Here is a 23,282-nt window from a genome sequence, read left to right as displayed (position 1 = left end):
AGGACGACGTGGTACGTATGTACTGTGGAATATTACTCAGCCATACAAAAGAGTGAGATATTGCCATTTGCACCAGTAAGGATGGACCTAGAGTATATTACACTTCACGACGTAAGTCAGGCAGAGAAGCACAAAGATATGTGGCATCTAAACCGTACTACAAACGAATGTATGTGCCAAAGAGAAACAGACCCACAGACATAGAAAACACACTGTTCGTTACCCAAGGGGAAAGTGTAGGGCAGGGAAAAACCCGGAGCTGCGATTAACAGAGAGGAAATACTATACATAAAGCACAGAAGCAACAAGGATTTACTGTACAGCACAGGGAACTGTATTCATATGTCGTGATAACGTATAATGGAAAATAACCTGGAAAAGGACATATAACTGAATCACTTGGCTGTACACCTGAAAGTCACACAGTATTGTAAATCAACCGTACTGCTACGAAAAGGAGAAGACGACGAAGGGGAAAAAAAGGAGGGCAACGGGACAGAGGCAAGGGCAGGATCCTTGACAACGTAGGATTTGGAAAGGATCGGGGAAAAAGTGGGGAGATAGGGGGTGGGACGGGGGTGTCTGTGGGAGTAGGGTGGAGGCCGAGGTGGTGGTGCCGGTGGTGCTGTCCCGAGGGCTGACGCTGTTGGTGGGAGCAGAGGTTCAGGGGAGGGGGTGGTGTTTGTCGTGCTGATGGTGGTGGTGGCAGTAGTGGTGGAGGAGCGGGCCGGTGTTGGAAACGTATTTCTGTCGAGGGTCAGAACATGAATCTAGAGTGCAGTCTGCGATGATAGTGTGGACTTCTTTTGAACTCCTCGTGCAAGTGAACGCTTTGGGGACTCTCCAGGAAAGTGGGATGTGTCACTCCCAGAGGTGGCAACTTCCTTGCTCCTGGTTGTGCAAACATAGTATAACTTTCGAAGTGCGGGCAGAGTGAGGCAGAGAGCTTGGAAACGTGGCGAAAGGTGAAGAGGTTGGGCTGTGCGGGTGCCAGTGTGGGGTGTTCGTTACAGTGAAAAGCGTGACACAAGCGGGGTCGGGGTAAGGACGAGAACAAGGACAAGGAAGGGGTCTGGGCGTAAGAGTGGCTGAGCCCGCAAGGTGTCAGGTCGCGGAGGCCTGGCTCCCGGGTGTGTGTGGGGTGGGGGCGTCTGCGTGGGAAGGACAGGGGCCGGAAGGTGCGGTGGTGAGCGAGCTGTTGCAGGACCGGTGCCTTGAGTGTGGCAGCGGGGAAGCCCAGCTCCGCTGTGGGGCTGCGGGAACCAAAAGGGGACGCTGGGGCTGCATGGGCCGGGAATCGAACCCGGGCCTCCCGCGTGGCAGGCGAGAATTCTACCACTGAACCACCCATGCACCGATGGCCGCCGGCCCCCGGCGCTGCCCCAGCGGCGCTCGCCGCCAACCGCCGGACCCTGGTCACTGCTCGCCCCGTGGGCATGTGCTCCGTTTGAGCAGGAGGCCGACGGGCCACCTGAATGAGAGGCTCCGGGCACGCTGGCGACCCCAGGGCGCGAGGCGGTCGGAAGCACCGAGGGACGGAGGGACGCAGGCGTGCTCGGCCCGTCCTGCGCTTTCTCTGCCGTCCACGGCCGCCGCGAGACTGTCGGTGTCGCCAGAGGAAGCCAGGAGCCGAAGCGGCCTGGCCCGCGCCCGAATCCCAGTCAGGGCAGGCGAGGCGTGGCCGCTGCGGCTGAGCGCCGACGTTCCTCTCAGCAGCCGCCCCCCCCCACCCCCCGCCCCGACGCACAGTCCCTCTGGCGGCTGGCTTTCTTGCTGGTGCGGGGCGTGCGAGGGCGGGCGGGGGCAGGGATCGGAGCTCGGGGCTGTGCAGGGACCGCGAGCGTGGGAGATGGACACCGGGCACCGCCGCCGCCGTCGCCGAGCGGCGCTCAGGCCACAAGACCAAAGGTGTCTGAGCCTCGCTTCTGCGCTCTGGCCCACCCCTCTCCCGCGGGGTCCCGCTCTGCTGCGTTGGTTGTGAGGAGAAGCACTTTGGCAGACTGGCTGCTGGCTCGCGGACAGCCCGGTGAGGGAGGGAGCGCGCCAGGGTGTGGTTGGGTCCGGCCGGAGCAGCGGCTTCCCCGAGGGACTTGCGCTGTGGCGCCGAGGTGGGTGGCCCGGGCTGGGGGCCGGACGTCTGTGGTGGGTGACAGGGCATCCAGGGCTTCCGCTCACTACTCACTGGAGCACCGTTCCCGGGAGCGACTCCTGCGCCAGGCCCCGTGCAGGGAGGGCCCCCTGTTGGCTGGCCAGCAGGAGGCTGGGCTGCACGCGGCCCGGCAGGCAGGCAGGCAGGCAGGCAGGCAGGTGTGGTCCGGCCAAGGTCCCAAGGCGAAAAAGCACCGAGGGCACGCACCACAGGCCGGCAAGACGGTGTGGCTGTGGAGGGAATGGAATGGGCAGGCGGGCCTTTGGGGCTGGCGGGAAGGACAGGATGTTGGAAAGAGGGAGAGCTGCTGGTGGCGGAAGTGGAAGAAAGGCTGTGAGAGCGAGCCCGCTGTTCACCAGGCCGAAGTCGGAGGGCGGGCCAGGCGTGGAGGGCTTTCCACACGCGGCCGTTCTGCGTGTGGCGGTGGGGGCGGGGTGGAGCGTGGGAGTGGGAGTGGGAGGGAGGGACGAAGGCAGGCAGGCAGGCAGGCAGGCAGGCAGGCAGGAAAACCAGCAGCAGCAGCAGCAGCCGCAAGCAGGTGAGGAAAGATGGGCTGCGAAGGACCGAAGGTTTTTCTGGCGCGGGTGCAGGTAGGAGGGGGCTTAGGAGCTGGCGGGGAGGGCGTTTGTCCGGAAAGCCAGTCGCCGGAGGGTTCCTAGTGCGCCGTTTCTGCCAGGCCCGCGGCCGTGGCTGAGAAGGTCCCGCGTCTGAGAGGCGGGGATGTCCGGGCCGGAGTTTGGAGAGGCCGCAAGAGTGCAAGGCGCGAACGGACTGGAAGGCCGTAAAGCGCTGCCATAGGGCCGGGTGCGTTTGTCGGGCGGGCCAAAAGGCCGGCTTGTCAGGAGTGGGATTCGAACCCACGCCTCCAGGGGAGACTGCGACCTGAACGCAGCGCCTTAGACCGCTCGGCCATCCTGACGGCGGGCCTGGGCGTGCGCGTGGCCGCTCGGCTGGCTGGGACCCGACGCGACGCGAACCCCGGTGCCCTTGGCGGGACGCGGTGCTCCGCGCCAGGCGCGCGGCCGTCTGGGTGAGCGACGGAGCGGGCGCGCGGCGGCCGACGGGGAGCACGGCCAGACGACGCGCCTGGCTGCGCCGCGGTGGCGCCCTCGCCCAGCCCTGGCCCCGGACGCAGCCGGGCCGCGTCGGGCCAGCCCCCTGCCGCCGGCCCCCACCCGCGCGTCTCCTCGCCGGCCACGGCCCGGCGCGCGCCCACCCCCTCCTCGCAGCCTTGCTTTGCGTCTCGGGCCCCCTCCACCCGGCGCGATCCCCGCGTCGGAGGCAATAGGCAGCGCGCACTCGGAGTCTGCAGGGCCACGCGGGTCCGGGTCCCTGTCGGGGTCGGGGGCTGCCGCTTTGGAGGACGCGGGTGGTGTGGCGTTGGGTCGGGTCGGGCACGTGCCGGGCGCCCGTGGTGGGCAGGGGGCCGGAGGGCAGGGGGAGGCGTCGGCAGGCAGCCCGAGAGCGGCCGGGCGCGGGGGCGGTGGCCGCCGTCCTCGTTAGTATAGTGGTGAGTATCCCCGCCTGTCACGCGGGAGACCGGGGTTCGATTCCCCGACGGGGAGGCAAACACGCCCTCTTTTGGCGGCTGGCGCCGCTCTCTGTCCTGCCGCCTGGCTCCCAAGGGCCCTTCTTCTCCTCCCTCCGCCCTCCGCCCTCCAGCGAGGCGCAGGGCGCCAGCGCGTGCCCAGCCTGCCCACCCTCGCCCCCCTCCAGCCGCCCAGCCCTTCCTCCTCGCCGGGCGCTCAGTCGCCAGGGCCGAGCGAGGGCCTCCTCTGGACCCTACAAGCGCCCGATGACGTTGCGGCCCGCCCAAAGTGGCTGTCTCAGTGGGCTCCTTGCGTCGCGACGCACAGCTGCGCAGCTGTGCACGGCGGCATAGGTGCACAGCTGCCGGGACGGGTGGGAGGCGGATGAGTGGCGTGCCCTGTCGGTGCGGGAAGTGGCCTGGCCCAGCGCCCGGTGGAGAAGGGCTTTGGCGAGCCGGGGTCTGGAAGACGCGTGCCCCGGGGGCGGGGGCGGGCCGCGGCGTGGAGCGGAGGGGCCCTGGAGCAGCAAGGCAGCGAGAGCGCCCCCTTGAGGCGGTCGGGCCGGTGGCCTAGGGCAGCTTCGTAGGGCTGGCGCGGGTGGGGCGCGGGGGGGGGGGGCCTTGGTGGCGCCTGTGACGTCACAGAGCTGCCGGCCGGCGGGGCGTCGGGGCAGGGCTGTTCCAAGCGGCGGCGGCGGCGGCGGCGGCGGCTGAGGAGGAGGAGGAGGAGGACGGGGAAGAGAAAGGGGAGTAGGAGGAGGAAGAGAAGGAGGAGGAGTCGGAAGAGAAGGAGGAGGAGGAGGAGGAGGAGAAGGCGGCGGCGACGAGAGTGCGCTCGGGCGAGCCCGGTGCCGGCGTCTCGGGCCGGCCCGGGCTGTGCAGCGTTGGTGGTATAGTGGTGAGCATAGCTGCCTTCCAAGCAGTTGACCCGGGTTCGATTCCCGGCCAACGCAGCGGGCTGCCCTTTTACCGAGCTCCACGGGCGGCCGGCCGGGGGCCTGTGAGGGAGAGCTGGGAGCAGGGAGCCAGCTGGCCCCAGCGGCTTTTCTTGTGTGTGCGAGAAGCAGGCGCGCAGTGTTCTGAGGGCGCTGCAAGCAGGAAGGACGGTAGGACACGTGGATTGCCAGGGGCGGCGCGTGGCTGGACTTGGAAAGGCCGGGTCTTGGCGCCACGGTGGCGCCGAGCGGGTGCTATGGGTCCAGCAGGAGCAGTGGTAGAGCCTGACGCTCCCTGGTGGTCTAGTGGTTAGGATTCGGCGCTCTCACCGCCGCGGCCCGGGTTCGATTCCCGGTCAGGGAAGCCTTTCTTCTTCCTCTCTACCTCCCACCGTCCACATCCCACTTTTAGGCCGCGCTTGCTCCGCGGCCTCGGCGCCCCGACAAGAGCCGCCCGGTGCCCTGCACCTCCAGCCCAAGCCCTGCCAGGCAACCTCCACCCTCCCTCCCCGGCCAAACCTTTTGGCCGCACTGGCGCGCGCCCACTCGAGGCCTTCGACGTCCCGTGTCTTCCTTTTCGGACGCTTGCCTCAGCCCCAAACACGAGTGGCCGGGGCCGCGCCTCTCCCCGCCGTGGCCGTGGCCACGAGCAAACGCCCCCGCCTGTGTTTGCACTCTCCAGCAGCACTGCTTTTCCCCCACGGCGACAGCGGTGGCAGCGCCGACGGCGACGGCGGTGTCACACGCGGTGCCTTCTAACAAAGCCGGATCCCCTGTGGAAAGGAGCACCGGTGGGCAGACGGGTGCTTCGCACCACCGCAGCAGGTTTCCTGAACGCCCTTGCCGGTGCCGTGGGGGTGGCTGACAGTGTGGGATGAAGGTGTTTGTGGCCGTGGTCGGTGGCCACCCCACGCGGGTTAGGGAACGGAGCAGAACGACCCCATGGAGAGAGGGCGGCGGTGGGCCCGCGTGCTGGGAGGTGCGAGGAAGGGCCTGGGGTGTCTGGGTGGAGCGCGGGCAGGAGCGGGAGGTGTTGGGCTGGCCGGGGACCTGGCCCGGGAGAGCGGCTGGCCACTCAGGCAGGGGCTCAGCAGAAGCTTGGGGTGGTGGCAGCACCTGGCCCGGCACGTGTGTACGGGTGGGTCAGATCAGGGGGCGGGGTGGGCCTGGAGTAGGAGTGCGTCTGAGGAGCACTGGCGGAAGTGAGACTTCCGGGCAGGACATGTGACAGTCGGGCCTGGGATACAAGGGGAAGGTGGCGGGGAGAGGGGTCCGAGCCTGCAGGCTGGGGGGAAGGGCGGGGTGTGTGAGTGGGCTGTGGGGCGAGGAAGATGGTGGCAGAGGACCCCTTCGCGGTGGGGTGGCGGGTGAGCGCGCCAGACTGGTGTGCTGTGCGGCAAGGTGGTCAGGCTAACCAGTGGGTTGGGACTGGGGGCGGTGGGTCGGAGGCAGGCAAGAGAACAACAGAAACGGAGCGCGCCACAGGGGCTAGGCGGGGTCCGAATGGGGTGGGGGCATTCTACTGCCCCAGAGACGTACATCGCCTCTCATCGGGAGAAACCATCCGGTCTCAGGTGTGTGTGGCGGCGGGGGTGGGGGGAGGAGGGGTTGAGGTTGAAAGAGGCCAAAGGAGAGGTCCCCTATGATCCAGCAATCCCACTCCTGGGTACGTACCCGGAAATGACGAAACAAGAGTGCAAAAAGGCACAAGCACCTCCATGTTCACGGCGGCACTATTTGCAGCAGCCAAGACACGGGAAAAAACCCAAGCGCCCACCAGCGGGTCGCTAGTACAAGAAGAGGTGGTATATAGGTACTATGGGATATTACTCAGCCATTAATAAGAAAGAATGAAATGTTGCCATTTGCCGCAACAAGAATGCTCCCAGGGAATATTACACTTAGTGAAGTAGGTCCGACAGAGAAGCACAAAGATATGTGGAATCTAAAAAGTACTACCAATGAATCTATGTGCAAAACAGAAACAGACTCACAGACCTAGAAAACACAGTGATGGTTACCCGAGTTAAAAAGGAGGGGTGGAGGGATAAATTAGGAGCTCGATGAACAGATACACAGTAGTTCATATAAAGGAGATAAGCAACAAGGATTTCCAGAATAACACAGGGAGTGATAGTCAATATCCTGCAATAACCTGTAATGGAAATCACTCTGAAACGATATTAGACATGGAAAACAGTATCCCCTTTGCTGTACACCTGAAACTAACTCAATATTGCTAATCAACTCTTCTTCTTCAACCACAAGTACTAGTACTTGTAAGTAAGTAAGTAAGTAAGTAAGTAAATAAAAACAACGAACAAAATAAACAGGAGGAACATGAGCCATCAGAGATGATCCAGCAATCCCCGTCGTGGGTACACATCCGCCAAAGAGAAAAACTGTTGTTTGAGGAGATCCACGCACCCCCGTGTTCGTAGCAGCACTGTGTGCCGCAGCCAAGACATAGAAAAAACCCATGTGCCCATCAACAGTTGGCTGACAGAAAAAGATGCGGTATATATGTACTGTGGAATATTACTCAGCCATTTCAGAAAATGAAATATTGCCACTTGCCACAATAAGGATGGTCCTAGAGAATATTACGCTTAGTGAAGTTAAGTCTGACAGAGAAGCACAAAGATACGTGGAATCTAAAACACAATAGAAAAGAATGTGTGTGCAAAAGCGAAACAGACTCACAGACATAGAAAACACACTGATGGTTCCCCGAGGAGAAAGGGAGGGGTGGAGACATAAATTAGGAGCTGCGATGAACAGATACACCGTACTTCATATAAAAGACATAAGCAGCAAGGATTTCCAGAATAACACAGGGAATGACGTTCAATATCCTGTAGTAAACTGTAATGGAAAGCAATCTGAAACAATATTAGACATGGAAGACAGTATCCGCTTTGCTGTGCACCTGAAACTAACTCAATATTGTTAATCAACTTTTCCTCCAAAATTACAGCTACTAGTTCTTATAAGTAAATGAATAAATAAATATTAAATGCATAAATAAAAACAACACACTAAATAAATAGGTGAAATATGAGCTCTCATATGATCCAGCAATCCCCATCGTGGGTGCACATCGGCAAAGGAGAGAAACTGTCATTTGAAGAGATCCATGCACCCCCATGTTCACAGCAGCACTACGGGCCACAGCCAAGACATGGACAAAACCCAAGTGCCCACCAACCGATGGCTGGCACAGGACGACGTGGTACGTATGTACTGTGGAATATTACTCAGCCATACAAAAGAGTGAGATATTGCCATTTGCACCAGTAAGGATGGACCTAGAGTATATTACACTTCACGACGTAAGTCAGGCAGAGAAGCACAAAGATATGTGGCATCTAAACCGTACTACAAACGAATGTATGTGCCAAAGAGAAACAGACCCACAGACATAGAAAACACACTGTTCGTTACCCAAGGGGAAAGTGTAGGGCAGGGAAAAACCCGGAGCTGCGATTAACAGAGAGGAAATACTATACATAAAGCACAGAAGCAACAAGGATTTACTGTACAGCACAGGGAACTGTATTCATATGTCGTGATAACGTATAATGGAAAATAACCTGGAAAAGGACATATAACTGAATCACTTGGCTGTACACCTGAAAGTCACACAGTATTGTAAATCAACCGTACTGCTACGAAAAGGAGAAGACGACGAAGGGGAAAAAAAGGAGGGCAACGGGACAGAGGCAAGGGCAGGATCCTTGACAACGTAGGATTTGGAAAGGATCGGGGAAAAAGTGGGGAGATAGGGGGTGGGACGGGGGTGTCTGTGGGAGTAGGGTGGAGGCCGAGGTGGTGGTGCCGGTGGTGCTGTCCCGAGGGCTGACGCTGTTGGTGGGAGCAGAGGTTCAGGGGAGGGGGTGGTGTTTGTCGTGCTGATGGTGGTGGTGGCAGTAGTGGTGGAGGAGCGGGCCGGTGTTGGAAACGTATTTCTGTCGAGGGTCAGAACATGAATCTAGAGTGCAGTCTGCGATGATAGTGTGGACTTCTTTTGAACTCCTCGTGCAAGTGAACGCTTTGGGGACTCTCCAGGAAAGTGGGATGTGTCACTCCCAGAGGTGGCAACTTCCTTGCTCCTGGTTGTGCAAACATAGTATAACTTTCGAAGTGCGGGCAGAGTGAGGCAGAGAGCTTGGAAACGTGGCGAAAGGTGAAGAGGTTGGGCTGTGCGGGTGCCAGTGTGGGGTGTTCGTTACAGTGAAAAGCGTGACACAAGCGGGGTCGGGGTAAGGACGAGAACAAGGACAAGGAAGGGGTCTGGGCGTAAGAGTGGCTGAGCCCGCAAGGTGTCAGGTCGCGGAGGCCTGGCTCCCGGGTGTGTGTGGGGTGGGGGCGTCTGCGTGGGAAGGACAGGGGCCGGAAGGTGCGGTGGTGAGCGAGCTGTTGCAGGACCGGTGCCTTGAGTGTGGCAGCGGGGAAGCCCAGCTCCGCTGTGGGGCTGCGGGAACCAAAAGGGGACGCTGGGGCTGCATGGGCCGGGAATCGAACCCGGGCCTCCCGCGTGGCAGGCGAGAATTCTACCACTGAACCACCCATGCACCGATGGCCGCCGGCCCCCGGCGCTGCCCCAGCGGCGCTCGCCGCCAACCGCCGGACCCTGGTCACTGCTCGCCCCGTGGGCATGTGCTCCGTTTGAGCAGGAGGCCGACGGGCCACCTGAATGAGAGGCTCCGGGCACGCTGGCGACCCCAGGGCGCGAGGCGGTCGGAAGCACCGAGGGACGGAGGGACGCAGGCGTGCTCGGCCCGTCCTGCGCTTTCTCTGCCGTCCACGGCCGCCGCGAGACTGTCGGTGTCGCCAGAGGAAGCCAGGAGCCGAAGCGGCCTGGCCCGCGCCCGAATCCCAGTCAGGGCAGGCGAGGCGTGGCCGCTGCGGCTGAGCGCCGACGTTCCTCTCAGCAGCCGCCCCCCCCCACCCCCCGCCCCGACGCACAGTCCCTCTGGCGGCTGGCTTTCTTGCTGGTGCGGGGCGTGCGAGGGCGGGCGGGGGCAGGGATCGGAGCTCGGGGCTGTGCAGGGACCGCGAGCGTGGGAGATGGACACCGGGCACCGCCGCCGCCGTCGCCGAGCGGCGCTCAGGCCACAAGACCAAAGGTGTCTGAGCCTCGCTTCTGCGCTCTGGCCCACCCCTCTCCCGCGGGGTCCCGCTCTGCTGCGTTGGTTGTGAGGAGAAGCACTTTGGCAGACTGGCTGCTGGCTCGCGGACAGCCCGGTGAGGGAGGGAGCGCGCCAGGGTGTGGTTGGGTCCGGCCGGAGCAGCGGCTTCCCCGAGGGACTTGCGCTGTGGCGCCGAGGTGGGTGGCCCGGGCTGGGGGCCGGACGTCTGTGGTGGGTGACAGGGCATCCAGGGCTTCCGCTCACTACTCACTGGAGCACCGTTCCCGGGAGCGACTCCTGCGCCAGGCCCCGTGCAGGGAGGGCCCCCTGTTGGCTGGCCAGCAGGAGGCTGGGCTGCACGCGGCCCGGCAGGCAGGCAGGCAGGCAGGCAGGCAGGTGTGGTCCGGCCAAGGTCCCAAGGCGAAAAAGCACCGAGGGCACGCACCACAGGCCGGCAAGACGGTGTGGCTGTGGAGGGAATGGAATGGGCAGGCGGGCCTTTGGGGCTGGCGGGAAGGACAGGATGTTGGAAAGAGGGAGAGCTGCTGGTGGCGGAAGTGGAAGAAAGGCTGTGAGAGCGAGCCCGCTGTTCACCAGGCCGAAGTCGGAGGGCGGGCCAGGCGTGGAGGGCTTTCCACACGCGGCCGTTCTGCGTGTGGCGGTGGGGGCGGGGTGGAGCGTGGGAGTGGGAGTGGGAGGGAGGGACGAAGGCAGGCAGGCAGGCAGGCAGGCAGGCAGGCAGGAAAACCAGCAGCAGCAGCAGCAGCCGCAAGCAGGTGAGGAAAGATGGGCTGCGAAGGACCGAAGGTTTTTCTGGCGCGGGTGCAGGTAGGAGGGGGCTTAGGAGCTGGCGGGGAGGGCGTTTGTCCGGAAAGCCAGTCGCCGGAGGGTTCCTAGTGCGCCGTTTCTGCCAGGCCCGCGGCCGTGGCTGAGAAGGTCCCGCGTCTGAGAGGCGGGGATGTCCGGGCCGGAGTTTGGAGAGGCCGCAAGAGTGCAAGGCGCGAACGGACTGGAAGGCCGTAAAGCGCTGCCATAGGGCCGGGTGCGTTTGTCGGGCGGGCCAAAAGGCCGGCTTGTCAGGAGTGGGATTCGAACCCACGCCTCCAGGGGAGACTGCGACCTGAACGCAGCGCCTTAGACCGCTCGGCCATCCTGACGGCGGGCCTGGGCGTGCGCGTGGCCGCTCGGCTGGCTGGGACCCGACGCGACGCGAACCCCGGTGCCCTTGGCGGGACGCGGTGCTCCGCGCCAGGCGCGCGGCCGTCTGGGTGAGCGACGGAGCGGGCGCGCGGCGGCCGACGGGGAGCACGGCCAGACGACGCGCCTGGCTGCGCCGCGGTGGCGCCCTCGCCCAGCCCTGGCCCCGGACGCAGCCGGGCCGCGTCGGGCCAGCCCCCTGCCGCCGGCCCCCACCCGCGCGTCTCCTCGCCGGCCACGGCCCGGCGCGCGCCCACCCCCTCCTCGCAGCCTTGCTTTGCGTCTCGGGCCCCCTCCACCCGGCGCGATCCCCGCGTCGGAGGCAATAGGCAGCGCGCACTCGGAGTCTGCAGGGCCACGCGGGTCCGGGTCCCTGTCGGGGTCGGGGGCTGCCGCTTTGGAGGACGCGGGTGGTGTGGCGTTGGGTCGGGTCGGGCACGTGCCGGGCGCCCGTGGTGGGCAGGGGGCCGGAGGGCAGGGGGAGGCGTCGGCAGGCAGCCCGAGAGCGGCCGGGCGCGGGGGCGGTGGCCGCCGTCCTCGTTAGTATAGTGGTGAGTATCCCCGCCTGTCACGCGGGAGACCGGGGTTCGATTCCCCGACGGGGAGGCAAACACGCCCTCTTTTGGCGGCTGGCGCCGCTCTCTGTCCTGCCGCCTGGCTCCCAAGGGCCCTTCTTCTCCTCCCTCCGCCCTCCGCCCTCCAGCGAGGCGCAGGGCGCCAGCGCGTGCCCAGCCTGCCCACCCTCGCCCCCCTCCAGCCGCCCAGCCCTTCCTCCTCGCCGGGCGCTCAGTCGCCAGGGCCGAGCGAGGGCCTCCTCTGGACCCTACAAGCGCCCGATGACGTTGCGGCCCGCCCAAAGTGGCTGTCTCAGTGGGCTCCTTGCGTCGCGACGCACAGCTGCGCAGCTGTGCACGGCGGCATAGGTGCACAGCTGCCGGGACGGGTGGGAGGCGGATGAGTGGCGTGCCCTGTCGGTGCGGGAAGTGGCCTGGCCCAGCGCCCGGTGGAGAAGGGCTTTGGCGAGCCGGGGTCTGGAAGACGCGTGCCCCGGGGGCGGGGGCGGGCCGCGGCGTGGAGCGGAGGGGCCCTGGAGCAGCAAGGCAGCGAGAGCGCCCCCTTGAGGCGGTCGGGCCGGTGGCCTAGGGCAGCTTCGTAGGGCTGGCGCGGGTCGGGCGCGGGGGGGGGGGGCCTTGGTGGCGCCTGTGACGTCACAGAGCTGCCGGCCGGCGGGGCGTCGGGGCAGGGCTGTTCCAAGCGGCGGCGGCGGCGGCGGCGGCGGCTGAGGAGGAGGAGGAGGAGGACGGGGAAGAGAAAGGGGAGTAGGAGGAGGAAGAGAAGGAGGAGGAGTCGGAAGAGAAGGAGGAGGAGGAGGAGGAGGAGAAGGCGGCGGCGACGAGAGTGCGCTCGGGCGAGCCCGGTGCCGGCGTCTCGGGCCGGCCCGGGCTGTGCAGCGTTGGTGGTATAGTGGTGAGCATAGCTGCCTTCCAAGCAGTTGACCCGGGTTCGATTCCCGGCCAACGCAGCGGGCTGCCCTTTTACCGAGCTCCACGGGCGGCCGGCCGGGGGCCTGTGAGGGAGAGCTGGGAGCAGGGAGCCAGCTGGCCCCAGCGGCTTTTCTTGTGTGTGCGAGAAGCAGGCGCGCAGTGTTCTGAGGGCGCTGCAAGCAGGAAGGACGGTAGGACACGTGGATTGCCAGGGGCGGCGCGTGGCTGGACTTGGAAAGGCCGGGTCTTGGCGCCACGGTGGCGCCGAGCGGGTGCTATGGGTCCAGCAGGAGCAGTGGTAGAGCCTGACGCTCCCTGGTGGTCTAGTGGTTAGGATTCGGCGCTCTCACCGCCGCGGCCCGGGTTCGATTCCCGGTCAGGGAAGCCTTTCTTCTTCCTCTCTACCTCCCACCGTCCACATCCCACTTTTAGGCCGCGCTTGCTCCGCGGCCTCGGCGCCCCGACAAGAGCCGCCCGGTGCCCTGCACCTCCAGCCCAAGCCCTGCCAGGCAACCTCCACCCTCCCTCCCCGGCCAAACCTTTTGGCCGCACTGGCGCGCGCCCACTCGAGGCCTTCGACGTCCCGTGTCTTCCTTTTCGGACGCTTGCCTCAGCCCCAAACACGAGTGGCCGGGGCCGCGCCTCTCCCCGCCGTGGCCGTGGCCACGAGCAAACGCCCCCGCCTGTGTTTGCACTCTCCAGCAGCACTGCTTTTCCCCCACGGCGACAGCGGTGGCAGCGCCGACGGCGACGGCGGTGTCACACGCGGTGCCTTCTAACAAAGCCGGATCCCCTGTGGAAAGGAGCACCGGTGGGCAGACGGGTGCTTCGCACCACCGCAGCAGGTTTCCTGAACGCCCTTGCCGGTGCCGTGGGGGTGGCTGACAGTGTGGGATGAAGGTGTTTGTGGCCGTGGTCGGTGGCCACCCCACGCGGGTTAGGGAACGGAGCAGAACGACCCCATGGAGAGAGGGCGGCGGTGGGCCCGCGTGCTGGGAGGTGCGAGGAAGGGCCTGGGGTGTCTGGGTGGAGCGCGGGCAGGAGCGGGAGGTGTTGGGCTGGCCGGGGACCTGGCCCGGGAGAGCGGCTGGCCACTCAGGCAGGGGCTCAGCAGAAGCTTGGGGTGGTGGCAGCACCTGGCCCGGCACGTGTGTACGGGTGGGTCAGATCAGGGGGCGGGGTGGGCCTGGAGTAGGAGTGCGTCTGAGGAGCACTGGCGGAAGTGAGACTTCCGGGCAGGACATGTGACAGTCGGGCCTGGGATACAAGGGGAAGGTGGCGGGGAGAGGGGTCCGAGCCTGCAGGCTGGGGGGAAGGGCGGGGTGTGTGAGTGGGCTGTGGGGCGAGGAAGATGGTGGCAGAGGACCCCTTCGCGGTGGGGTGGCGGGTGAGCGCGCCAGACTGGTGTGCTGTGCGGCAAGGTGGTCAGGCTAACCAGTGGGTTGGGACTGGGGGCGGTGGGTCGGAGGCAGGCAAGAGAACAACAGAAACGGAGCGCGCCACAGGGGCTAGGCGGGGTCCGAATGGGGTGGGGGCATTCTACTGCCCCAGAGACGTACATCGCCTCTCATCGGGAGAAACCATCCGGTCTCAGGTGTGTGTGGCGGCGGGGGTGGGGGGAGGAGGGGTTGAGGTTGAAAGAGGCCAAAGGAGAGGTCCCCTATGATCCAGCAATCCCACTCCTGGGTACGTACCCGGAAATGACGAAACAAGAGTGCAAAAAGGCACAAGCACCTCCATGTTCACGGCGGCACTATTTGCAGCAGCCAAGACACGGGAAAAAACCCAAGCGCCCACCAGCGGGTCGCTAGTACAAGAAGAGGTGGTATATAGGTACTATGGGATATTACTCAGCCATTAATAAGAAAGAATGAAATGTTGCCATTTGCCGCAACAAGAATGCTCCCAGGGAATATTACACTTAGTGAAGTAGGTCCGACAGAGAAGCACAAAGATATGTGGAATCTAAAAAGTACTACCAATGAATCTATGTGCAAAACAGAAACAGACTCACAGACCTAGAAAACACAGTGATGGTTACCCGAGTTAAAAAGGAGGGGTGGAGGGATAAATTAGGAGCTCGATGAACAGATACACAGTAGTTCATATAAAGGAGATAAGCAACAAGGATTTCCAGAATAACACAGGGAGTGATAGTCAATATCCTGCAATAACCTGTAATGGAAATCACTCTGAAACGATATTAGACATGGAAAACAGTATCCCCTTTGCTGTACACCTGAAACTAACTCAATATTGCTAATCAACTCTTCTTCTTCAACCACAAGTACTAGTACTTGTAAGTAAGTAAGTAAGTAAGTAAGTAAATAAAAACAACGAACAAAATAAACAGGAGGAACATGAGCCATCAGAGATGATCCAGCAATCCCCGTCGTGGGTACACATCCGCCAAAGAGAAAAACTGTTGTTTGAGGAGATCCACGCACCCCCGTGTTCGTAGCAGCACTGTGTGCCGCAGCCAAGACATAGAAAAAACCCATGTGCCCATCAACAGTTGGCTGACAGAAAAAGATGCGGTATATATGTACTGTGGAATATTACTCAGCCATTTCAGAAAATGAAATATTGCCACTTGCCACAATAAGGATGGTCCTAGAGAATATTACGCTTAGTGAAGTTAAGTCTGACAGAGAAGCACAAAGATACGTGGAATCTAAAACACAATAGAAAAGAATGTGTGTGCAAAAGCGAAACAGACTCACAGACATAGAAAACACACTGATGGTTCCCCGAGGAGAAAGGGAGGGGTGGAGACATAAATTAGGAGCTGCGATGAACAGATACACCGTACTTCATATAAAAGACATAAGCAGCAAGGATTTCCAGAATAACACAGGGAATGACGTTCAATATCCTGTAGTAAACTGTAATGGAAAGCAATCTGAAACAATATTAGACATGGAAGACAGTATCCGCTTTGCTGTGCACCTGAAACTAACTCAATATTGTTAATCAACTTTTCCTCCAAAATTACAGCTACTAGTTCTTATAAGTAAATGAATAAATAAATATTAAATGCATAAATAAAAACAACACACTAAATAAATAGGTGAAATATGAGCTCTCATATGATCCAGCAATCCCCATCGTGGGTGCACATCGGCAAAGGAGAGAAACTGTCATTTGAAGAGATCCATGCACCCCCATGTTCACAGCAGCACTACGGGCCACAGCCAAGACATGGACAAAACCCAAGTGCCCACCAACCGATGGCTGGCACAGGACGACGTGGTACGTATGTACTGTGGAATATTACTCAGCCATACAAAAGAGTGAGATATTGCCATTTGCACCAGTAAGGATGGACCTAGAGTATATTACACTTCACGACGTAAGTCAGGCAGAGAAGCACAAAGATATGTGGCATCTAAACCGTACTACAAACGAATGTATGTGCCAAAGAGAAACAGACCCACAGACATAGAAAACACACTGTTCGTTACCCAAGGGGAAAGTGTAGGGCAGGGAAAAACCCGGAGCTGCGATTAACAGAGAGGAAATACTATACATAAAGCACAGAAGCAACAAGGATTTACTGTACAGCACAGGGAACTGTATTCATATGTCGTGATAACGTATAATGGAAAATAACCTGGAAAAGGACATATAACTGAATCACTTGGCTGTACACCTGAAAGTCACACAGTATTGTAAATCAACCGTACTGCTACGAAAAGGAGAAGACGACGAAGGGGAAAAAAAGGAGGGCAACGGGACAGAGGCAAGGGCAGGATCCTTGACAACGTAGGATTTGGAAAGGATCGGGGAAAAAGTGGGGAGATAGGGGGTGGGACGGGGGTGTCTGTGGGAGTAGGGTGGAGGCCGAGGTGGTGGTGCCGGTGGTGCTGTCCCGAGGGCTGACGCTGTTGGTGGGAGCAGAGGTTCAGGGGAGGGGGTGGTGTTTGTCGTGCTGATGGTGGTGGTGGCAGTAGTGGTGGAGGAGCGGGCCGGTGTTGGAAACGTATTTCTGTCGAGGGTCAGAACATGAATCTAGAGTGCAGTCTGCGATGATAGTGTGGACTTCTTTTGAACTCCTCGTGCAAGTGAACGCTTTGGGGACTCTCCAGGAAAGTGGGATGTGTCACTCCCAGAGGTGGCAACTTCCTTGCTCCTGGTTGTGCAAACATAGTATAACTTTCGAAGTGCGGGCAGAGTGAGGCAGAGAGCTTGGAAACGTGGCGAAAGGTGAAGAGGTTGGGCTGTGCGGGTGCCAGTGTGGGGTGTTCGTTACAGTGAAAAGCGTGACACAAGCGGGGTCGGGGTAAGGACGAGAACAAGGACAAGGAAGGGGTCTGGGCGTAAGAGTGGCTGAGCCCGCAAGGTGTCAGGTCGCGGAGGCCTGGCTCCCGGGTGTGTGTGGGGTGGGGGCGTCTGCGTGGGAAGGACAGGGGCCGGAAGGTGCGGTGGTGAGCGAGCTGTTGCAGGACCGGTGCCTTGAGTGTGGCAGCGGGGAAGCCCAGCTCCGCTGTGGGGCTGCGGGAACCAAAAGGGGACGCTGGGGCTGCATGGGCCGGGAATCGAACCCGGGCCTCCCGCGTGGCAGGCGAGAATTCTACCACTGAACCACCCATGCACCGATGGCCGCCGGCCCCCGGCGCTGCCCCAGCGGCGCTCGCCGCCAACCGCCGGACCCTGGTCACTGCTCGCCCCGTGGGCATGTGCTCCGTTTGAGCAGGAGGCCGACGGGCCACCTGAATGAGAGGCTCCGGGCACGCTGGCGACCCCAGGGCGCGAGGCGGTCGGAAGCACCGAGGGACGGAGGGACGCAGGCGTGCTCGGCCCGTCCTGCGCTTTCTCTGCCGTCCACGGCCGCCGCGAGACTGTCGGTGTCGCCAGAGGAAGCCAGGAGCCGAAGCGGCCTGGCCCGCGCCCGAATCCCAGTCAGGGCAGGCGAGGCGTGGCCGCTGCGGCTGAGCGCCGACGTTCCTCTCAGCAGCCGCCCCCCCCCACCCCCCGCCCCGACGCACAGTCCCTCTGGCGGCTGGCTTTCTTGCTGGTGCGGGGCGTGCGAGGGCGGGCGGGGGCAGGGATCGGAGCTCGGGGCTGTGCAGGGACCGCGAGCGTGGGAGATGGACACCGGGCACCGCCGCCGCCGTCGCCGAGCGGCGCTCAGGCCACAAGACCAAAGGTGTCTGAGCCTCGCTTCTGCGCTCTGGCCCACCCCTCTCCCGCGGGGTCCCGCTCTGCTGCGTTGGTTGTGAGGACAAGCACTTTGGCAGACTGGCTGCTGGCTCGCGGACAGCCCGGTGAGGGAGGGAGCGCGCCAGGGTGTGGTTGGGTCCGGCCGGAGCAGCGGCTTCCCCGAGGGACTTGCGCTGTGGCGCCGAGGTGGGTGGCCCGGGCTGGGGGCCGGACGTCTGTGGTGGGTGACAGGGCATCCAGGGCTTCCGCTCACTACTCACTGGAGCACCGTTCCCGGGAGCGACTCCTGCGCCAGGCCCCGTGCAGGGAGGGCCCCCTGTTGGCTGGCCAGCAGGAGGCTGGGCTGCACGCGGCCCGGCAGGCAGGCAGGCAGGCAGGCAGGCAGGTGTGGTCCGGCCAAGGTCCCAAGGCGAAAAAGCACCGAGGGCACGCACCACAGGCCGGCAAGACGGTGTGGCTGTGGAGGGAATGGAATGGGCAGGCGGGCCTTTGGGGCTGGCGGGAAGGACAGGATGTTGGAAAGAGGGAGAGCTGCTGGTGGCGGAAGTGGAAGAAAGGCTGTGAGAGCGAGCCCGCTGTTCACCAGGCCGAAGTCGGAGGGCGGGCCAGGCGTGGAGGGCTTTCCACACGCGGCCGTTCTGCGTGTGGCGGTGGGGGCGGGGTGGAGCGTGGGAGTGGGAGTGGGAGGGAGGGACGAAGGCAGGCAGGCAGGCAGGAAAACCAGCAGCAGCAGCAGCAGCCGCAAGCAGGTGAGGAAAGATGGGCTGCGAAGGACCGAAGGTTTTTCTGGCGCGGGTGCAGGTAGGAGGGGGCTTAGGAGCTGGCGGGGAGGGCGTTTGTCCGGAAAGCCAGTCGCCGGAGGGTTCCTAGTGCGCCGTTTCTGCCAGGCCCGCGGCCGTGGCTGAGAAGGTCCCGCGTCTGAGAGGCGGGGATGTCCGGGCCGGAGTTTGGAGAGGCCGCAAGAGTGCAAGGCGCGAACGGACTGGAAGGCCGTAAAGCGCTGCCATAGGGCCGGGTGCGTTTGTCGGGCGGGCCAAAAGGCCGGCTTGTCAGGAGTGGGATTCGAACCCACGCCTCCAGGGGAGACTGCGACCTGAACGCAGCGCCTTAGACCGCTCGGCCATCCTGACGGCGGGCCTGGGCGTGCGCGTGGCCGCTCGGCTGGCTGGGACCCGACGCGACGCGAACCCCGGTGCCCTTGGCGGGACGCGGTGCTCCGCGCCAGGCGCGCGGCCGTCTGGGTGAGCGACGGAGCGGGCGCGCGGCGGCCGACGGGGAGCACGGCCAGACGACGCGCCTGGCTGCGCCGCGGTGGCGCCCTCGCCCAGCCCTGGCCCCGGACGCAGCCGGGCCGCGTCGGGCCAGCCCCCTGCCGCCGGCCCCCACCCGCGCGTCTCCTCGCCGGCCACGGCCCGGCGCGCGCCCACCCCCTCCTCGCAGCCTTGCTTTGCGTCTCGGGCCCCCTCCACCCGGCGCGATCCCCGCGTCGGAGGCAATAGGCAGCGCGCACTCGGAGTCTGCAGGGCCACGCGGGTCCGGGTCCCTGTCGGGGTCGGGGGCTGCCGCTTTGGAGGACGCGGGTGGTGTGGCGTTGGGTCGGGTCGGGCACGTGCCGGGCGCCCGTGGTGGGCAGGGGGCCGGAGGGCAGGGGGAGGCGTCGGCAGGCAGCCCGAGAGCGGCCGGGCGCGGGGGCGGTGGCCGCCGTCCTCGTTAGTATAGTGGTGAGTATCCCCGCCTGTCACGCGGGAGACCGGGGTTCGATTCCCCGACGGGGAGGCAAACACGCCCTCTTTTGGCGGCTGGCGCCGCTCTCTGTCCTGCCGCCTGGCTCCCAAGGGCCCTTCTTCTCCTCCCTCCGCCCTCCGCCCTCCAGCGAGGCGCAGGGCGCCAGCGCGTGCCCAGCCTGCCCACCCTCGCCCCCCTCCAGCCGCCCAGCCCTTCCTCCTCGCCGGGCGCTCAGTCGCCAGGGCCGAGCGAGGGCCTCCTCTGGACCCTACAAGCGCCCGATGACGTTGCGGCCCGCCCAAAGTGGCTGTCTCAGTGGGCTCCTTGCGTCGCGACGCACAGCTGCGCAGCTGTGCACGGCGGCATAGGTGCACAGCTGCCGGGACGGGTGGGAGGCGGATGAGTGGCGTGCCCTGTCGGTGCGGGAAGTGGCCTGGCCCAGCGCCCGGTGGAGAAGGGCTTTGGCGAGCCGGGGTCTGGAAGACGCGTGCCCCGGGGGCGGGGGCGGGCCGCGGCGTGGAGCGGAGGGGCCCTGGAGCAGCAAGGCAGCGAGAGCGCCCCCTTGAGGCGGTCGGGCCGGTGGCCTAGGGCAGCTTCGTAGGGCTGGCGCGGGTGGGGCGCGGGGGGGGGGGGGCCTTGGTGGCGCCTGTGACGTCACAGAGCTGCCGGCCGGCGGGGCGTCGGGGCAGGGCTGTTCCAAGCGGCGGCGGCGGCGGCGGCGGCGGCTGAGGAGGAGGAGGAGGAGGACGGGGAAGAGAAAGGGGAGTAGGAGGAGGAAGAGAAGGAGGAGGAGTCGGAAGAGAAGGAGGAGGAGGAGGAGGAGGAGAAGGCGGCGGCGACGAGAGTGCGCTCGGGCGAGCCCGGTGCCGGCGTCTCGGGCCGGCCCGGGCTGTGCAGCGTTGGTGGTATAGTGGTGAGCATAGCTGCCTTCCAAGCAGTTGACCCGGGTTCGATTCCCGGCCAACGCAGCGGGCTGCCCTTTTACCGAGCTCCACGGGCGGCCGGCCGGGGGCCTGTGAGGGAGAGCTGGGAGCAGGGAGCCAGCTGGCCCCAGCGGCTTTTCTTGTGTGTGCGAGAAGCAGGCGCGCAGTGTTCTGAGGGCGCTGCAAGCAGGAAGGACGGTAGGACACGTGGATTGCCAGGGGCGGCGCGTGGCTGGACTTGGAAAGGCCGGGTCTTGGCGCCACGGTGGCGCCGAGCGGGTGCTATGGGTCCAGCAGGAGCAGTGGTAGAGCCTGACGCTCCCTGGTGGTCTAGTGGTTAGGATTCGGCGCTCTCACCGCCGCGGCCCGGGTTCGATTCCCGGTCAGGGAAGCCTTTCTTCTTCCTCTCTACCTCCCACCGTCCACATCCCACTTTTAGGCCGCGCTTGCTCCGCGGCCTCGGCGCCCCGACAAGAGCCGCCCGGTGCCCTGCACCTCCAGCCCAAGCCCTGCCAGGCAACCTCCACCCTCCCTCCCCGGCCAAACCTTTTGGCCGCACTGGCGCGCGCCCACTCGAGGCCTTCGACGTCCCGTGTCTTCCTTTTCGGACGCTTGCCTCAGCCCCAAACACGAGTGGCCGGGGCCGCGCCTCTCCCCGCCGTGGCCGTGGCCACGAGCAAACGCCCCCGCCTGTGTTTGCACTCTCCAGCAGCACTGCTTTTCCCCCACGGCGACAGCGGTGGCAGCGCCGACGGCGACGGCGGTGTCACACGCGGTGCCTTCTAACAAAGCCGGATCCCCTGTGGAAAGGAGCACCGGTGGGCAGACGGGTGCTTCGCACCACCGCAGCAGGTTTCCTGAACGCCCTTGCCGGTGCCGTGGGGGTGGCTGACAGTGTGGGATGAAGGTGTTTGTGGCCGTGGTCGGTGGCCACCCCACGCGGGTTAGGGAACGGAGCAGAACGACCCCATGGAGAGAGGGCGGCGGTGGGCCCGCGTGCTGGGAGGTGCGAGGAAGGGCCTGGGGTGTCTGGGTGGAGCGCGGGCAGGAGCGGGAGGTGTTGGGCTGGCCGGGGACCTGGCCCGGGAGAGCGGCTGGCCACTCAGGCAGGGGCTCAGCAGAAGCTTGGGGTGGTGGCAGCACCTGGCCCGGCACGTGTGTACGGGTGGGTCAGATCAGGGGGCGGGGTGGGCCTGGAGTAGGAGTGCGTCTGAGGAGCACTGGCGGAAGTGAGACTTCCGGGCAGGACATGTGACAGTCGGGCCTGGGATACAAGGGGAAGGTGGCGGGGAGAGGGGTCCGAGCCTGCAGGCTGGGGGGAAGGGCGGGGTGTGTGAGTGGGCTGTGGGGCGAGGAAGATGGTGGCAGAGGACCCCTTCGCGGTGGGGTGGCGGGTGAGCGCGCCAGACTGGTGTGCTGTGCGGCAAGGTGGTCAGGCTAACCAGTGGGTTGGGACTGGGGGCGGTGGGTCGGAGGCAGGCAAGAGAACAACAGAAACGGAGCGCGCCACAGGGGCTAGGCGGGGTCCGAATGGGGTGGGGGCATTCTACTGCCCCAGAGACGTACATCGCCTCTCATCGGGAGAAACCATCCGGTCTCAGGTGTGTGTGGCGGCGGGGGTGGGGGGAGGAGGGGTTGAGGTTGAAAGAGGCCAAAGGAGAGGTCCCCTATGATCCAGCAATCCCACTCCTGGGTACGTACCCGGAAATGACGAAACAAGAGTGCAAAAAGGCACAAGCACCTCCATGTTCACGGCGGCACTATTTGCAGCAGCCAAGACACGGGAAAAAACCCAAGCGCCCACCAGCGGGTCGCTAGTACAAGAAGAGGTGGTATATAGGTACTATGGGATATTACTCAGCCATTAATAAGAAAGAATGAAATGTTGCCATTTGCCGCAACAAGAATGCTCCCAGGGAATATTACACTTAGTGAAGTAGGTCCGACAGAGAAGCACAAAGATATGTGGAATCTAAAAAGTACTACCAATGAATCTATGTGCAAAACAGAAACAGACTCACAGACCTAGAAAACACAGTGATGGTTACCCGAGTTAAAAAGGAGGGGTGGAGGGATAAATTAGGAGCTCGATGAACAGATACACAGTAGTTCATATAAAGGAGATAAGCAACAAGGATTTCCAGAATAACACAGGGAGTGATAGTCAATATCCTGCAATAACCTGTAATGGAAATCACTCTGAAACGATATTAGACATGGAAAACAGTATCCCCTTTGCTGTACACCTGAAACTAACTCAATATTGCTAATCAACTCTTCTTCTTCAACCACAAGTACTAGTACTTGTAAGTAAGTAAGTAAGTAAGTAAGTAAATAAAAACAACGAACAAAATAAACAGGAGGAACATGAGCCATCAGAGATGATCCAGCAATCCCCGTCGTGGGTACACATCCGCCAAAGAGAAAAACTGTTGTTTGAGGAGATCCACGCACCCCCGTGTTCGTAGCAGCACTGTGTGCCGCAGCCAAGACATAGAAAAAACCCATGTGCCCATCAACAGTTGGCTGACAGAAAAAGATGCGGTATATATGTACTGTGGAATATTACTCAGCCATTTCAGAAAATGAAATATTGCCACTTGCCACAATAAGGATGGTCCTAGAGAATATTACGCTTAGTGAAGTTAAGTCTGACAGAGAAGCACAAAGATACGTGGAATCTAAAACACAATAGAAAAGAATGTGTGTGCAAAAGCGAAACAGACTCACAGACATAGAAAACACACTGATGGTTCCCCGAGGAGAAAGGGAGGGGTGGAGACATAAATTAGGAGCTGCGATGAACAGATACACCGTACTTCATATAAAAGACATAAGCAGCAAGGATTTCCAGAATAACACAGGGAATGACGTTCAATATCCTGTAGTAAACTGTAATGGAAAGCAATCTGAAACAATATTAGACATGGAAGACAGTATCCGCTTTGCTGTGCACCTGAAACTAACTCAATATTGTTAATCAACTTTTCCTCCAAAATTACAGCTACTAGTTCTTATAAGTAAATGAATAAATAAATATTAAATG

At 62.5% G+C, this 23,282-nt stretch overlaps 15 non-coding genes across 15 annotated transcripts; 9 read left to right on the top strand and 6 right to left on the bottom strand.

The window, feature by feature from the left end:
- Positions 1-1,282: 1,282 nt before the first annotated feature.
- On the bottom strand, positions 1,283-1,353 carry TRNAG-GCC (transfer RNA glycine (anticodon GCC)). Its single transcript has one exon. It is a non-coding gene; the product is annotated as a tRNA-Gly (tRNA).
- Positions 1,354-2,985: 1,632 nt separating this feature from the next.
- Positions 2,986-3,068, bottom strand: TRNAL-CAG (transfer RNA leucine (anticodon CAG)). The gene has a single exon. It is a non-coding gene; the product is annotated as a tRNA-Leu (tRNA).
- Positions 3,069-3,642: 574 nt separating this feature from the next.
- Positions 3,643-3,714, top strand: TRNAD-GUC (transfer RNA aspartic acid (anticodon GUC)). Its single transcript has one exon. It is a non-coding gene; the product is annotated as a tRNA-Asp (tRNA).
- An 844-nt stretch (positions 3,715-4,558) lies between these two features.
- On the top strand, positions 4,559-4,630 carry TRNAG-UCC (transfer RNA glycine (anticodon UCC)). The gene has a single exon. It is a non-coding gene; the product is annotated as a tRNA-Gly (tRNA).
- A 274-nt stretch (positions 4,631-4,904) lies between these two features.
- On the top strand, positions 4,905-4,976 carry TRNAE-CUC (transfer RNA glutamic acid (anticodon CUC)). Its single transcript has one exon. It is a non-coding gene; the product is annotated as a tRNA-Glu (tRNA).
- A 4,139-nt stretch (positions 4,977-9,115) lies between these two features.
- TRNAG-GCC (transfer RNA glycine (anticodon GCC)) lies at positions 9,116-9,186 on the bottom strand. The gene has a single exon. It is a non-coding gene; the product is annotated as a tRNA-Gly (tRNA).
- Positions 9,187-10,818: 1,632 nt separating this feature from the next.
- On the bottom strand, positions 10,819-10,901 carry TRNAL-CAG (transfer RNA leucine (anticodon CAG)). Its single transcript has one exon. It is a non-coding gene; the product is annotated as a tRNA-Leu (tRNA).
- Positions 10,902-11,475: 574 nt separating this feature from the next.
- On the top strand, positions 11,476-11,547 carry TRNAD-GUC (transfer RNA aspartic acid (anticodon GUC)). The gene has a single exon. It is a non-coding gene; the product is annotated as a tRNA-Asp (tRNA).
- Positions 11,548-12,391: 844 nt separating this feature from the next.
- Positions 12,392-12,463, top strand: TRNAG-UCC (transfer RNA glycine (anticodon UCC)). Its single transcript has one exon. It is a non-coding gene; the product is annotated as a tRNA-Gly (tRNA).
- Positions 12,464-12,737: 274 nt separating this feature from the next.
- On the top strand, positions 12,738-12,809 carry TRNAE-CUC (transfer RNA glutamic acid (anticodon CUC)). The gene has a single exon. It is a non-coding gene; the product is annotated as a tRNA-Glu (tRNA).
- Positions 12,810-16,948: 4,139 nt separating this feature from the next.
- Positions 16,949-17,019, bottom strand: TRNAG-GCC (transfer RNA glycine (anticodon GCC)). The gene has a single exon. It is a non-coding gene; the product is annotated as a tRNA-Gly (tRNA).
- A 1,616-nt stretch (positions 17,020-18,635) lies between these two features.
- Positions 18,636-18,718, bottom strand: TRNAL-CAG (transfer RNA leucine (anticodon CAG)). Its single transcript has one exon. It is a non-coding gene; the product is annotated as a tRNA-Leu (tRNA).
- Positions 18,719-19,292: 574 nt separating this feature from the next.
- TRNAD-GUC (transfer RNA aspartic acid (anticodon GUC)) lies at positions 19,293-19,364 on the top strand. Its single transcript has one exon. It is a non-coding gene; the product is annotated as a tRNA-Asp (tRNA).
- An 845-nt stretch (positions 19,365-20,209) lies between these two features.
- Positions 20,210-20,281, top strand: TRNAG-UCC (transfer RNA glycine (anticodon UCC)). The gene has a single exon. It is a non-coding gene; the product is annotated as a tRNA-Gly (tRNA).
- A 274-nt stretch (positions 20,282-20,555) lies between these two features.
- TRNAE-CUC (transfer RNA glutamic acid (anticodon CUC)) lies at positions 20,556-20,627 on the top strand. The gene has a single exon. It is a non-coding gene; the product is annotated as a tRNA-Glu (tRNA).
- Positions 20,628-23,282: the final 2,655 nt, after the last annotated feature.

The sequence above is a fragment of the Balaenoptera ricei genome, chromosome 1, assembly GCF_028023285.1.
Source record: "Balaenoptera ricei isolate mBalRic1 chromosome 1, mBalRic1.hap2, whole genome shotgun sequence".
Taxonomy (NCBI): Eukaryota; Metazoa; Chordata; class Mammalia; order Artiodactyla; family Balaenopteridae; genus Balaenoptera; species Balaenoptera ricei.
Note: the sequence above shows the minus strand (reverse complement) of the source record. Positions and strands in the feature narration are given on the sequence as shown.